Source organism: Anolis sagrei, chromosome 10 (assembly GCF_037176765.1).
Source record: "Anolis sagrei isolate rAnoSag1 chromosome 10, rAnoSag1.mat, whole genome shotgun sequence".
NCBI lineage: Eukaryota > Metazoa > Chordata > Lepidosauria > Squamata > Dactyloidae > Anolis > Anolis sagrei.
Window position 1 is genome coordinate 10078839 of NC_090030.1, and position 14002 is coordinate 10092840.

At 44.4% G+C, this 14002-nt stretch overlaps 1 protein-coding gene across 2 annotated transcripts in view; it reads right to left on the minus strand.

The window, feature by feature from the left end:
- XKRX (XK related X-linked) overlaps positions 1 to 14002 on the minus strand; it is a 51926-nt gene that overhangs the window by 6070 nt on the left and 31854 nt on the right. The window lies entirely within an intron of this gene.

Below are 14002 nucleotides of genomic sequence, written 5' to 3' on the forward strand. Positions count from 1 at the left end.
TAGGGAGGAGGGAGCAAGCTTGTTTTCTGGAGACCAGAACATGAAGCAATGGCTTCAAACTACAAGAAAGGACATTCCATCTGAACATGAGGAAGAACTTCCTGACTGTGAGAGCCGTTCAGCAGTGGAACTCTCTGCCCCAGAGTGTGATGGAGGCTCCTTCTTTGGAGGCTTTTAAACAGAGGCTGGATGGCCATCTGCCAGGGGTGCTTTGAATGCGATTTTCATGTGTTTTGGCAGAATGGGGTTGGACTTGATGGCCCATGAGGTCTCTTCCAGCTCTATGATTCTATATCAGTGGTTCTCAACCTTCCTAATGCCGTGACCCCCTAATACAGTCCCTCATGTTGTGGTGACCCCCAACCATAACATTGTTTTTGTTGCTACTTCATAACAGTCATCTTACTATTGTTATAAATCATAATGTAAATATCAGATATGCAAGATGTATTTTCATTTACTGGACCAAACTGGGCACAAATACCCAATGCACCCACATGTAAATGCTACTGGGGTTGGGGGAGGATTGATTTTGTCATTTGGGAGTTGTAGTTGCTGGGATTTATAGTTCACCTATAATCAAAGAGCATTCTGAACTCCACCAGCAATGGATTTGAACCTAATTTGGCACACAGAACTCCCGTGACCAACGGAAAACACTGGAAGGGTTTGGTGGGTATTGACCTTGAGTTTGGGAGTTGTAGTTCACCTATATCCAGAGAGCACTGTGGACTCATGCAATGTTGGATCTAGACCAAATTTGGCACAAATACTCAATGTGCGCAAATGTGAACACTGGTGGAGCCTGGGGAAAATAGACCTTGACTTTTGGGAGTTGTAGTTGCTGGGATTTATAGTTCATTACAATCAAAGAACATTCTGAACTCCACCAACGATAGAATTGGCTCAAACTTCCCACATGGAATCACCATTACCATCAGAAAATACTGTATTTTCTTATGGTCTTTGTCGACCCCTCTGACACCCCTTTGCGACCCCCTCATGGGTCCTGACCCCCAGGTTGAGAAACACTGTTCTATATGAACAAAGTCAGGGTTTCACGTACAGGTTTGAATGGATCACCTTTTGATCTGTGTCTTTCACGCAACTGGTCCTTGTTTCAAAGGGAATCAAGGCATTTCCAGCTGGAAAACATGTCTCAAGACAGAGTCTCACCTTTTAGTATTAAGGTGGAGGTCTGGTTTATTCTCAAACAGGAGAAGGGAGGAGGAGATGTGCTGAAATCAGTCCTTCCTGATTGGCCAGGGCACAACTTTCCAACAGTGTTCAGTAGCCCTCTCTTACTTTCAAGCAGGGCTCGAAATGCAGCTCTCAAAATAGATTATGAAAATCAAGAGTATGCAAAATAATGCCACAACCTGCAGGGTGGAAACATCAAGTGGGCGGAAGCAGGAGGAAGTGTTGGGACTGTGGGAGTGGATTTGGTGCTTGGCTAGAAGAGCAGCTGGGAAAGCAGCAGGGATGCCAACCCAAGTAGGGACGTGGAAAGAGGCTTTATGGTGTCGCAGAAAGACCACGTCCTTTCTGGCTTCTGATATCGCTGTTTTTCCTGAAACAGATTGGCAATGAATTGCCATCTGAATGGGGACTGTTGGAAAATCAGCATGCATTGGGCTGTGTTAGAAGAATGAAGTGTTAAGGAGAGTTCAACCTTGTCTCCTGTGCTATGCTCATAATATATTTTTTTTGGTCGTGTCAGGAGCAAGTCGCTTCTGGTGTGAGAGAATTGGCCGTCTGCAAGGACGTTGCCCAGGGGACGCCTGGATGATTTGATGTTTTTATCATCCTTGTGGGAGGCTTCTCTCATGTCCCCGCATGAGGAGCTGGAGCTGATGGAGGGAGCTCATCTGCCTCTCCCCAGATAATAATATAATATAATATAATATAATATAATATAATATAATATAATATAACATAATATAATATATACATGTAATATTTACCATATTATAATGTAATACAATATAGGTAAAGGTAAAAGTTTTCCCTTGACATTACGTCCAGTCGTGTTCAACTCTGGGGTGTGGTGCTCATCTCCATTTCTAAGCCAAAGAGCCAGCGTTGTCCATAGACACCTCCGAGATCATGTGGCTGGCATGACTGCATGGAGCACCGTTACCTTCCCGCCGAAGCGGTACCTATTGATCTACTCACATCTGCATGTTTTCGAACTGCTAGGTTGGCAGGAGCTGGGGCTAATAGCAGAAACTCATGCCGCTCCCCAGATTCGAACCTGCAACCTTTTGGTCAACAAGCTCAGCAGCTCAGCGCTTTAACCCACTGTGCCACCGGGGGCTCCTAATACAATGCAATACTACTACTACTAATAATAATAATAATAATAATAATATGGTATTATAATTATATATTTTATATTACATGTAATATTACTAATAATATTACAATATAATGGTATAGTACAATATAGTAATATATAATACTGATGTTGTATTATGCTAATGCTCTAATATATTGTGTGTGTGTGTGTGTATCTCTCTCTCTCTCTCTCTCTCTATATATATATATATATATACATATATCTTGTAAGCCGCTCTGAGTCCCCTTTGGGGTGAGAAGGGCGGCATGTCAATGTCATAAATAAATAAATATTGTGTGCACCGATGCTCACAATTTTTTTTCATGTCAGAAGTGACTTGACAAACTGCAAGTTGCTTCTGGTGTGAGATAATTGGCTGCCTGAAAGGACGTTGCCCAGGGGACGCCTGGATGTTTTACCATTCTGTGGAAAGGCTTCTCTCATTTCCCCGCATGAGAAGCTGGAGCTGACATCAGCTCACCCATCTTGCAGATTGAACTGCTGACCTTCAGGTCTTCAGGTCAGCAGTTCAGCCGGCACAAGGGTTTAACCCATTGCGCCACCACAGATCCTATGCTCATGATTAATGCATGTTTGGAGAAACGCATGCACACACCGCCCCTAACCAAGAATTTGGTTGGAAGAAGCTGTGCATTTACATTCAGAGGAAAGAGTTCAATTCTAGGCTTATCCCTGAGAGACATGCTTTCTGCACATAAGAGACATACTTCATGGAAGGCAGCCAGCTATTTGCATTCTGCTTCTCCAATTTCAGCTTCACAAGCCAGGCCTTGTTTTACATGCTTGCACTGTGGACTATTCAGTGTTTACAACCTTAGGGCTTCAGGGGAAATCCAAATGGCCAGGTTTCCATTTATATGTGTTGGAAGAATATGACCCCAAGCGACAATTTCTGTGAGTTTTGCTGTGGCGACCCATTTCTTTGCACAGTGAGTCAGAGTGCGGATGGCAGATAAGGACCTGGATTGGGAGAAATCCTGGGTTCCTGTGCTTTCTGACTCACGGAGAGACCTTGACAGAGGTACATTCGGACACACCAAGGCTCAGAATTGTCAACAACCGCACCCTCAATTGCAACAAAACATAAAATCCAGACAGATGTGTCAATTCAATTTATCTCAGTCAACAAACTGGTTCGAGGAGTTTTCATACCCACCCGGAGCAGATCTTTTGCAAAGCTCATTTGCATTGCAACAATAGGTTATGCAGGGGAAATTTATTCAAAGCGGGACTGAAAATTCAGGGCAACTGTTTCATCCCAGATAATCAAAAAGCCCTGCCCTTTGACCCGTGAGCCTTGGCTCCAACACAGTGCCGGACATTGGACCCACCACTATTTCTTGATGCACTGATGTAATTGTAAACTCTGGACTTGTTATAGTAAATATAAGGAGCCCATGGTGGTGCAGCGGGTTACACCGCTGAGCTGCTGAACTTTTTGACCAAAAAGTCAGTGGTTTGAATTTGAGGAGTGGGGTGAGCTCCCGATGTTAGCCCCAGCTTCTGCCAACCTATCAGTTTGAAAACATACAAACGTGAGTAAATCAATAGGTACCACTAATATAATGATGCTCCATGCAGTCATGTCGGCCCCATGACCTTGGAAGTGTCTATGGACAATGCCAACTCTTTGGCTTAGAAATGGAGATGAGCACTATCCCCGACAGGTCGCAGGTGAGTAGATCAATAGGTACCGCTAAGATAATGGTGCTCCATGCAGTCATGTCGGCCCCATGACCTTGGAAGTGTCTATGGACAACGCCGGCTCTTTGGCTTAGAAAAAGAGCCCGACAGGCTCTTGAGAAACTGCAAGTCGCTTCTGGTGTGAAAGAATTGCCCGTCTGCAGGGACGTTGCTCAGGGGACGACAGGTAGCAGATTCGAATCTGGAGGGAGCACGGATGAGCTCCCTCTGTCAGCTCTGGCTCCCCATGCGGGGACATGAGAGAAGCCTTCCACAAGGATGATAAACATCAAAAACATCCGGGCGTCCCCTGAGCAACGTCCCTGCAGACGGGCAATTCTTTCACACCAGAAGCGACTTGCAGTTTCTCAAGTCACTCCTGACATGGGGAAAAAACCCCGAGCCGGACATGACTAGACTTAATGTCAAAGTAAAACCTTTACCTTTACTAACACTAAATATATTATAGTAAATATATTATGCCACTTCTTTCAAAATTTAATAAGACAGCCCTGTTATGTTTCTGCTTCACCTATGATGGATTGTTCTTGGAAAGATGTGCTCAGAGTTGTTTTGCCTTTGCCTTCTTCTGAGGTTGACTAGCCCGAGGTCACCAAAGGATTTCTATGTCTGAGGAGGGATTTGAACCTTGATCTCCAAATTCATAGTTCAATGCCCAAAACCACTACACCACATCTTTAGGGTGAGAAGGGCAGAATATAAGTACTGTAAATAAATATGTAAATAAATAAATAAGTATCACTGATGAAAAGGGATGATGGGAGTGGCAGTCCACAAGTTGCCCAGCCTTGCTCTAAGCCTGTGTTTCTCAACCTGGGGGTCGGGACCCCTGTGGGGGTCGCGAGGGGGTGTCAGAGGGGTCACCAAAGACCATCAGAAAACATAATATTTTATGTTGGTCATGTGTTCTGTGTGGGAAGTTTGGTCCAATTCTATCGTTGGTGGGGTTCAGAATGTTATTTCATTGTAGGTGAACTATAAATCCCAGCAACTACAACTCCCAAATGTTAAGGTCTATTTTTCTCAAACTCCTCCAGTGTTCACATTTCAGCATATTGAGTATGCGTGCCAAGTTTGGTCCAGATCCACCATTGTTTGAGTCCACAGTGCTCTCTGGATGTAGGTGAACTACAACTCCAAAAATTCAAGGTCAATGTCCACCAGATCCTCCCAGTATTTTCTCTTGGTCAAGGGAGTTCTGTGTGCCAAGTTTGGTTCAATTTCATCATTGGTGGTGTTCAGAATGCTCTTTGGTTGTAGGTGAACTATAAATCCCAGCCACTACAGCTCCCAAATGACAAAATCAATCCCCCAACCCCAACAGTATTCAAATTTGGGCATATTGGGTATTTGGGATTTGAAAATACATCCTGCATATCAGATATTTACATTGCAATTCATAACAGTAGCAAAATTACAGTTATGAAGTAGCAATGAAAATGTTATGGTTAGGGGTCACCACAACGTGAGGAACTGTACTAAGGGGTTGCAGCATTAGGAAGGTTGAGAACCACTGCTCTAAGCCTTTTGCAATTGCCTTTCATCTCCAACCAGCATGTTATGAAATCCAATCCCAAATCTCCCTGTGACAGGCACATCTTGACCCTTAGGGAATAGGTGTCTTTGGGACCTTCCTGCACAACCCTATCATATATTGAGAGACACACCTTGATGCAAACAATAAAGTATATAACAAAATGGGACGGGATGAGTTATTATCTATTTATGAATGTCTCGTTTTGAACCTCGGCATTCCTCGGCAGCTCTAACATGTTTTTCTGGAATGGCAAAAGACAACTGGATTCCCACGTAATCACACCACGCCATGAGTCATGCTCTGAAGCTGAGCATTGAAGCTCGCCGTGTTTATAATGAAACTGCAAGCAACCAGAGTGTGCTTGCAGCCGTTCAGTGAGAAAAATAAACATGCTTTGTATTTTGAAAACATGTGCCTCGTGTTTGAAATAAGCCAAGGTGGAAAACAACACCTCATTTTTAATGTATTGTCGAAGGCTTTCATGGCTGGAATCACTAGGTTCTTGTGGGTTTTTTGGGGCTATAGGGCCATGCTCTAGAGGCATTTTTCCTGACGTTTCGCCTGCTTCTACGGCAAGCATCCTCAGAGGTAGTGAGGTCTGTTGGAAATAGGACAATGGGTTTATATATCTGTGGAATGCCTGGGGTGGGGCACAGAGCTCTTGTGAATGTTTCAGCTTCATTAGCATTTGAAGGCCTGGCTGAGCCTGGGAAAATGTTTTGTTGAGAGGTGTTAAGATGTGCCTGGTTGTTTCCTCTCTGCTGTTTTGCTGCATGGTACACGGTAGACTCCTGCAGAGGTGAGAGGATCCCTCTTGTCCTTTGCTGAACGTAGCATTTGTTGGATTTTCTTGGTGGGTCTGTAGATTGTTTGTATGTTGTGTTTCCTCATCAGCTAAGGGAACCACTGATCGCATAGGGAAGCTGATGAGGAAACACAACATACAAACAATCTACAGACCCACCAAGAAAATCCAACAAATGCTACGTTCAGCAAAGGACAAGAGGGATCCTCTCACCTCTGCAGGAGTCTACCGTATACCATGCAGCTGTGGACCAGTCTACATAGGGACCACCAAACGCAGCAGCATTGCCCAAACACGAATCAAGGAACGTGAAAGGCACTGCAGACTACTTCAACCAGAGAAGTCAGCCATAGCAGAGCACCTGATGAATCAGCCTGGACACAGCATTTTATTTGAGAACACAGAAATGCTGGACCACTCCAACAACCACCATGTCAGACTACACAAAGAAGCCATTGAAATCCACAAGCATGTGGACAATTTCAACAGAAAGGAGGAGACCATGAAAATGAACAAAATCTGGCTACCAGTATTAAAAAACTCTAAAAATTACAACAGCAAAACAGCAGAGAGGAAACAACCAGGCACATCTTAACACCTCTCAACAAAACATTTTCCCAGGCTCAGCCAGGCCTTCAAATGCTAATGAAGGTGGTCAGCTGAAACATTCACACCTAGCTTCAGCAGAGAAGAGCTCTTTGCCCCACCCCAGTCATTCCACAGATATATAAACCCATTTTCCTATTTCCAACAGACCTCACTACCTCTGAGGATGCTTGCCATAGATGCAGGCGAAACGTCAGGAAAAATGCCTCTAGAACATGGCCCTATAGCCCAAAAAAACCCACAAGAACCTACCTCATTTTTAATTTAATTTCCAAAATGATTCACTTTGAAGGCTGTTTTGGGTAGAAAAGAAGCATCCAAAAGAGCCTCTGACAGTAACCAACCAGATCCCCAAGATATTTTCTATGGATGATGCCAATTCCACCAATTTATTTTGGCACAGAAGGATGCCAGTCTCAAAAACACCTCTCTCTCTCCAATGTGGTTGCTGAAAATTAGACCAATCAAAGCTTAAATCCAGTTTGCTAGGCCCCAGCTAGTGCAGAGGAACTGAATCAATGGAACCAATGTACGTTCTGCCCTATCAAGTTCCGCACGATTGCCGCATGATTCAAGATATGTGCTGGTTGGGGCTAGCAACTGGCTTTAGGTAAAAAATCAAACTACTGATCTGTCGGATGCCAGTTCTGTGCTGCATCAACAAGAACATGGTATGTGCACTGAGAGAAGCAACACTTCCACTCTTAAGGTGGAATCAGGTGTCAAACAGGGATGGTGTTATTGGTGTGATTGCCCCAACCTTATTTTCCATCTTCATCCCTATGATACTTCATCTTGTTGATGGGAAGCTTCCCACCGGAGTGGAGATTTTGTCTTTTGGGAGTTGTAGTGGCTGGGATTTATAGTTCACCTACAATCAAAGAACTCCACCAACTATGGAATTGAACCAAACTTGGCACACAGAACTCCCATCAGAAAATACTGGAAGGGTTTGGTGGGGACTGACCTTGAGTTTTAGAGTTGTAGTTCACCGACATCCAGAGAGGACTGTGGACTCAAACAATGATGGCTCTGGACCAAACTTGGCAAGAATACTCAATATGCCCAAATGTGAACACTGGTGGAGTTTGGGGGAAATAGACCTTGACTTTTTGGAGTTGTAGTTACTGGGATTTATAGTTCACCTACAATCAAAGGGCATTCTGAACTCCACCAACAATAGAATTGGGCCAAACTTGGCACACAGAACTCCCATGACCAAAAGAAAATACTGTTTTATTCTGATGGTTTTTGGCGACCCCTCTGACACCCCCTCGCGACCCCCCCAGGGGTCCCGACCCCCAGGTTGAGAAACGCTGATCTACCAGATAGACAGCAAGGTATTTAACATCAGCAGACCAAAAGCCAAAACCAAAGTCACAACAACATCTGATATAGAACTCCAATATGCTGATGATAACATGGTTTGTGTGCATTCAGAAAACCTACAAGCCACTCTAAACACCTTTGCAGAACCATATGAGGTCAGCCTCTCACTGAACATCGAGAAAATCAAAGTGCTTTTCCCGAAGCCACCAGCCAATCCCTCTCCAATGCCAGAAATACAGCTTAATGGTGTAACATTAGAAAATGTTGACAATTTCCACTCCCTTGGCAGCCACCTCTCCACCAAAGTCAACATTGACACTGAAATACAACACCGCCTGAGCTCCACAAGTGCAGCATTTTTCCAAACGAAGCATAGAGCGTTTCAGATCAGGACATCCGTAGGGAAACCGAGATGCTTGTTTATAAAGCTATTGTCCTCCCAACCCTTCTATACATTTGCAAAACATGGACTGTCTACAGATGTCACACTCAACTCCTGGAATGCTTCTATCAGCGTTATCTCCAAAAAAATCCTGCAAATCTCTTGGGAAGAAAAGCAGACAAATGTCAGCGTGCTGGAAGAAGCAAAGACCACCAGCATTTAAGTGATGGTCCTCTACCATCAACTCCGCTGGACTGGCCACGACGTCCAAATGCCCAATCACCATCTTCCAAAGCAGTTACTATACTCCCAACTCAAGAATAGAAAACAGAATGTTGGTGGACAGGAAAAGAGATTTAAAGATGGGCTTAAAGCTAACCTTAAACCTTCCCAGTTCTCGGGCATAGACACCGAGAACTGGGAAGCCCTGATCCTTGAGCACTCTAGCTGGAGGTCAGCTGTGACTAGTAGTGCTGTGGAATTTGAAGCGGTACAAATACAAGGTGAAAGGGAGAAATGTGCCAAGAGGAAGATGCATCAAGCCAACCCTGACTGGGACTGCCTTCCACCCTGAAACTGATGTCCTCACCGTGGAAGAACATGTGGGTCAAGAATAGGGCTCCACAGTCACCTACGCATCCACCGCCAGGAGGAGGACCATCATACTTGGACAATGAGGGATTGTCTAAGTAAGTACTTCCACTCTCTTCTTTTTGGTCAAACCTACCCAGAAAGACTGTGTCCAGTTCAAGGAGGAGATGAACAAGCTGCAGCAAGTCTAGATAATGACAAGGTCAATGATCAGGAAACTGAGCCGCATGAGGAACAACTGAGGGAACTGGATATGTTTAGCTGGGAGAACTCTGAAAATGACGTGATCGTTCTATGTTTACGTTGTTTTAAATTACCCTTTGTTTTGATATTATACATTGCTCAGTTGCATTATAATATTATCTCCTTTCCTGTGGTTATCTGAACGTCTTTTTGTGTCTTATTCTGAGCTGAGTCCTAGTTTCAGAGAAATGGGAGGATATAAATGCTATAAACAAATTTTTAAGATCTGCTACGAGACGTCTCCTGGGTAGATCGCATCCCTGCACAGATGTGGAAACCCACTAAGTAACACTTGGGGAAGTCACACTCTCTTGGGAAGGCAAATCACTCTGAACAATTCTTGCCAGGGAAACCCAGGATAGGTTTGCCTTGGGAACACAACGTAAAGGCACGCAACAACAGCAGATTGCAACAGTGGTTCCCTGGTTAATTTCAGGTTACCCAATTCCCTTTTGCTCTTTCCTGGGTGTGGTTGAGGCTCCGTTTTTTCAAACCACAAGCTTGATTTTGTTCCATTGTTAGTGCTTTCCCTTTGCAAGTTTCAAGTGTGCTTTGTAAGAGGAAGCCTTCTTCTGCAAGAACCAGGGCATCAGTGGTTGACCTTAGCAGGAAGGTGGCAAACTCAAGAACCAAAACCCACTAGGAATAACCCATCTCTCTATATAGATAAATGCTCTGTGCATAATGAGTACCTTAAAAACAAAAGAACCAATGAACGAAATCACACCAAATTTGGCAACTAAACGTCTCACTACACAAGGAGTGACCATCACTCAAAAACATATGATTTTGTCATTTGGGAATTGTAGTTGCTGGGATTTATAGTTCACCTACAATCAAATAGCATGATAGAATTGAACCAACTGGGGCATACAGGACTCCCATGACCAACAGAAAACACTAGAAGGATTTGGTGGGCATTGACCTTGGGTTTTGGAGTTGTAGTTCACCTACATCTAGAGAGCACTGTGAACTCAAACAGTGATGGATCTGGACCAAACTTGGAACGAATACTCAATATGCCCAAATATAAACACAGATGGAGTTTGGGGGAAATAGACCTTGACATTTGGGAGTTGTAGTTACTGGGATTTATAGTTCACCTACAATCAAGGAGCATTCTGAACCCCACCAATGACAGAATTGGGGCAAACTTCCCACACAGAGTCCTCATAACCAACAGAAAACACTGTGTTTTCTTGTGGTCTTTGGCGACCCTTCTGACACCCCCTCACAACCCCCCCCCCCAGGGGTCCCAAACCCCAGATTGAGAAATGCTGCCTTAAGGCCATCCAGTCCAACTCCCTTCACCAGGGCAAGAAAACATAATCAAAGCTCTCCTGACAAAGAGCCATGCAGCCATTCACACACACACACACACACACACACACACACACACACACACACATATGTATATGACAGATGCAGTATCAAAGATTTGAGAGGGACCCCTAAAGAAGGGCAATGATATGTTGCATGTTCCAGAGAAAGCAAACCAGACAATCTCCACATCAACACTTGCAAAGAAACAGCAAGAAATACTGTTTACCCACAAGCAGAAAGAAATTACATATATTAGAAACCAACACTTTCTCATTACTTTGTTTTCCAGATCATCAGACTGGGCCACAGCAACACGTGGCAGGGGACCGCTAGTACTGTGTATACAGTTGCAGTAATAGCATTATCTGAAGCCAGTTGGGAGTAAGCTCCCGACTACTTGTCTAGTTTGCTGTCGACGTCTGTAACCTGAAAGACAGTTGCATCTTTCAAGTAGGAAATTTAGGTACCGCTTATATGGGGAGGCTAATTTAACTAATTTATGATGCCATAAAACTCTCCAGCAATGTGCAAAAGATTGAGGAAGTACTCCATCAATGTCACAAGTGGAAGGTGAAGCGATAGTTCCCCTAGTGGCCAGAATTCAAAGCATACCCTGATGAAGCTGGAAGTTAAATAGCCTCTGTGTGTCTATCTATATATGTTCTGTGTCTATGGCACTGAATGTTTGCCATGTATATGTGCGTTGTCATCTACCCTGAGTCCCCTGTGGGGCGAGAAGGGCAGAATATAAATAAATAAGTAAATAATAATAAATCATAGAGTTGCAAGAGATCACAAGGGCTATCCAATCCAACCCTCTGCCATGCAGGAAAAGCACAATCAAAGCACTCCTGACAGATGGCCTTCCAGCTTGTGTTTACAACCCCCAAAGGAGGAGACTCCACCATGCTCCGAGGCAGCAGTATATTCCACAGATGAACTACTCTTACGATCAGGAAGTTCTTCCTAATGTTTAGGCTGAAAATCTCTTTTAATTTGGGCCTGGCATTCTTTTACTGATTGTAGTCCCGTATATGTAATAACTGGCCTGCTTATCAGGAAGAAAGCATTTAAGTTTTCCCCTATGACCATGACCTCAGGCAAGGGAAATATTCACTGGCTGTCCTAGAGGGGAAGACATTTAGTTTGTACCACACCATGCATTATTAAAGACATCACATAATAAATAATAAACACAATTGCGACTATACAACATGAGCATTAAGGAAGGAATGCAGGAAGGAGGCAAACATTAGCTCACCAACTGGAGTATTTCGACTCCGGTTGAGTCCCAGCAATAATCAGGGATGATGACGGAAATGATAACAATCCATCGTGCAAGATGTTGGAAGTCAGGTTATTTTTGCACCACTATTTCAGACATCATGAAATGTATCATTCTTACAGGGCAGTGGTTCCCAACCTTTTGTTTGACCTGGGACCACTTGAACAGGGATCACTTTGACCAGGGACCACTCTCCAACATGAGTACCAAAAGGGTTACGAATCAGTTTTTGTTCAACTTTAGCTGGATGGACCATCTTTGGAGGCATCTCCCATTTAAGCTGACCACTCCACACTTACAACTTCCCACCTCAACTGTCCAGTACTACTTTGCCAGTGCATTGCCCATCCCCAGGGCTACAGGTGGTTCCCCAGTGGACAACACTTTCCAGATGGCAAACTTTCTAGATCAGTGGTTCCCAACCTTTTTTTGACCAGGGACCACTTGACCAGGACCACTTTGACCAGGAACCACTTTGACCAGGAACCACTTTGACCAGGAACCACTTTGACCAGGGAACACTTGACCAGGGACCACTTTAACCAGGGACCACTTTGATCAGGGACCACTTTGATCAGGGACCACTTTGACTAGGGACCACTTGGACCAAGGACCACTTGGACCAGGGACCACTTTGATCAGGGACCACTTTGACCAAGGACCACTTTGACCAGGGACCGCTTTGACCAGGAACCACTTTGACCAGGGACCACTTTGACCAAGGACCACTTTGACCAGGGACCACTTGACCAGGACCACTTTGACTAGGGACCACTTGACCAGGGATCACTTGACCAGGGACCGGTTTGACCAGGAACCACTTTGACCAGGGACCACTTTGACCAAGGACCACTTTGACCAGGGACCGCTTTGACCAGGAACCACTTTGACCAGGGACCACTTGATCAGGAACAACTTTGACCAGGACCACTTTGACCAGGGACCACTCTCCAACATTAGTACCAAAAGGGTTACGAATCAGTTTTTGGTCAACTTTAGATTTGGTTTGGTTATCTGGGGTGCTGATTCACAAAATTGCTTTGGGTAGACCACATCAGCTCTAGTTTCCGTTACAGAACATATGCCCTCCAGTAGTCACCATCTACTCGCCAACAGAAAACCATATTTAATAAGCCTTGGCACTATACACTTGTTGCAACAGTGTAGTAATGGTCAGGCCATGGACCATATTTTAGTTCTTGCGGACCACTAGTGGTCCACAGACGACAGGTCGGGAACCACTGTTATAGGGTATCATATGGAGAGATTATGTTCCTGAGTGATGTTTAAATACCCTCAAGGTATCTGACCCCATCTGATCTTGGAAGCTAAGCAGGCACAGCCCTAGGTAGTACTTAGATGGGAGGCTTTCCAGAAATTTGCTGTAGGCCATATTTCTGGACCTTACATGGATAGATAAAACTACATATAATATTCTCAATGAGACTAACAACAGAGCTATGGAGAAAAGAATATGGCTCGTACAAGAGATCCAAAGTGAGTAAGTGAAACCATGGACCAATTCAACTGCATATGTAGGTTCCACAAATGTGCAGGAGCCCCCATTGGTGCAATGGGTTAAACCCTTGTCCCAGCAGGACTGAAGACCAACAGGTCGGAGGTTTGAATCCTGGGACAGCACGGATGAGCTCCCTCTGTCAGCTCCAGCTCCCCAAGTGGGGACATGAGAGAAGCCTCTCACAAGGATGGTAAATCATCAAACATGGGCAATATCCTTGTGGACAGCCAATCTCTCACACTAGAAGTGACTTGCAGTTTCTCAAGTTGCTCCTGACATGAAAAATAAAACGGATATGCATGTGTCAATTTTTTGCTAG